The sequence below is a fragment of the Buceros rhinoceros genome, unplaced genomic scaffold, assembly GCF_000710305.1.
Source record: "Buceros rhinoceros silvestris isolate BGI_N320 unplaced genomic scaffold, ASM71030v1 scaffold5853, whole genome shotgun sequence".
In the NCBI taxonomy this organism is placed as follows: Eukaryota; Metazoa; Chordata; class Aves; order Bucerotiformes; family Bucerotidae; genus Buceros; species Buceros rhinoceros.
In genome coordinates this window covers 22,548-25,202 of record NW_010404092.1, presented here as the reverse complement: position 1 = coordinate 25,202, position 2,655 = coordinate 22,548, and positions in this window count along the sequence as shown.

Here is a 2,655-nt window from a genome sequence, read left to right as displayed (position 1 = left end):
GTCCTGGCAGTGCGGTGCTCCGGCTGGCATCCCCACCCTGCACCGAGCTCCCGCTTCACCTCTACCGCCTTCCCTGCTGCTCCTTATCTCTATGGCGTGTCACTGGCACTGAGTTTCGTGTTGGTGGTGATCTCCTTGCAAGGCAGCTGGTTGCACTGTTCCTGGAGGGGGCTCAGCCTGCTTTGTGGTGGCTTGGTGAGAGCCATGACGGTTTCTTGGGGTGGGAAACCTCCCTCCGGCAACCCGGCAGGAAACTGCGCTGCCTGCCACTGCAGAGCTGGCAGCTTTCAGAACTAACCCAGGGGTCTGTGCTGACAGCATGGCTTGGTCCTGTTCTTTGGTGTGGTTTGGGGCTAATAACCTCCGATCTGGGGTGCTTGTGGTTAGGCTCTTACTGACAGGCTCATAAAAATGAAGATGCTGGGCCGTGCGGCTGTCCCATGTGAGCACGCTCGTGCCAGCAGTGGTGTGGCTGAGCTAGAAAGCAGCTAGAAGGCTGCCGGTGTTGGAAAAGATGGTGTCAATGAGGGATTAGGGCCATGGGGATGGTTTCCTAGGCTGGTGGCTTCATGCTTTGGTTGTCTCCACACCCACAGAGCTTTGTGACACCTGACTTTGGTGTCAGTGTTGCTTATGCACCATTGCCCAAACCTCCCTTGAGGCTACCCTCAGAGGTGGGTATATTGGGGGGCAGAAGGGAGCAGGGTGGCAATCATGTGGACAGGGAAGAGCTGGTGGAGATGGCAGATCTGCAGAGAGAGTTTGGAAATGGTGCAGAAGCTTTGCCCAAAGTGCTGGGGGCCTGGCGGAACTGGCAGGGCTGCAGGAGTGGCTGAGGCTGGGCTTGCCTTGGGAAGGGAGACGACTGTTTCACGTTCATTGGGAGTGTGAGAAGAAGTGTCTCCCTTCCCTCAGACCTTTCCTGGCTTCATGGCTTGGGGAAGGGGGCAGCAGGATTGAAGGATGCTGTATGCGATGTCAGGCATATCTGTGATGTGTGGCCCAGCTGCTGGCCCAGTGATGAAGCAACCCCCCAAGGTTTGGGGGCCCTGGCTGGCAGGTCCCACAGCCCTGCTAAGAGCAGCCTACTGAGCTCTGGGGTAGCCATTTGGCCCCTCGCAGCCCTGCCATTATGGCGTGCACAGCCGACTGCCCTCCGATGATGCCCTCCCTGGTCTGGGATGCTGGCAGAGCCGCGCTATCACTGTGGGCCATATTTCCTACCTGTGCCGCTCCCTGGTGGGGATCCTTCCACTGGTAATCCCAGGCTGAGTCAGAGATGGGCGATAAGGAGAGGAAGGCTGGCCTCCTCCCATGTGTTTGGAGTGGCTTATCTGTGGAGACTGGGGTGGGGAGCTGAGGACTGAGCTCCTGTCCTGGCTGCAGATCTTGGAAGTGATGGTCCTACACTGGGTGGATGGGTTGTGATGGTGTCATGGGCTGTGTGCTGGCAGCCACGTGTTAGCCCGGGGAGAACATGGAGAAGACAGGGAGAGGGGTAGAACCGAGGGGCTGCTGAGCAGACGTGGAAGGCAGAGCTGTCTGCACCAGCTACCTGCGGCCGTCTCCTCCCCATTGCCAGGGGTGCAGAGGTCGCACTGGTGCGGGGGTTTTGGCTGGCTTGCTGCTGCTTTGCTGCTCCATGCTGGCGAGCCCCAGCCACAGGGGCACAGCCACATGCAGACCTCTCCATCATCCCCTGCGTGTGCTCCCTTGTCCCTGGGGAGCCTCTCAAGCCAACTGCCTGATGGCTGGCCCTGCATTTCTTAATGCGTATAAATGCCAGAAGGACGTGCTTCTCCTTGCTGTGCCCCCTTTCTCTCCCTGCCGCCCCCCTAGCTCCTCCAGCACACGGCTCTCCTGGGGTTTATCAGGCAGGCAGGTGGCAGGAATGGCAGGCAGCACACCAGGGCTCTCCACTCTCTCAGCTCCTTTAAAAGGTGCTTTCAAGATCCTCCTCTGTGCAGGGGCTTGGGCTGTGCTTGCTGCAAACTGGGTTTTTGCATCTGCTCCCAGTGCTGTGGTGGAGCAGGACAGGGGTCAGCTGGCTAGGGAGCTCCTCTCGAGGCTTGTTAGCAGCCATTCGCAGCTAACACTTCGGTGCTGATGCTGGTCTTAACCTCAGGTCGGGGCCAGCGACTCCCTGCTGAGGTGTTCATATGCAGTAGGGTGATGAAGGGGCAGCGAGGATGTGCTGGTCTGGTCCAGACAGCAGCTGCAGGCACACCCAAGTGGCTGCTCTTTGAGGAGGCTTGGGTAGGTATGAGGGCAGGGCAGTGCCCCTTGGAGGGGACCACTGGCTTGTGGCTGAGACTGGGATGATGAGATGAAGCACTTGGCAGCTCCTTGGTTTGGGCATGTGCCCAGCAGTATGCAACCAGGTGAGGTTGGCTTTAGCATCTCACAGGCTCCCTTGGTCCCTGCACCTGGGACATGTCTTCCTCCTGGGCGGGACATGGTGGGGGATATTTTGTTAGGCTGCCTGCTAGAAAAGTGTGAAGCAGCAGAATCTCCGCTGGATGAGGTGGAACAGGCTTGACACTGTGCAGGAAAGTGTCCTAACCCCACTCTTCTTGTCTTTCTCCCTCTAGGGCTGACCGGACTGGCTGTGCCCATGATGTCCTGAAAGCCGAGTGCAGCGGAAGCCAAGAAGCC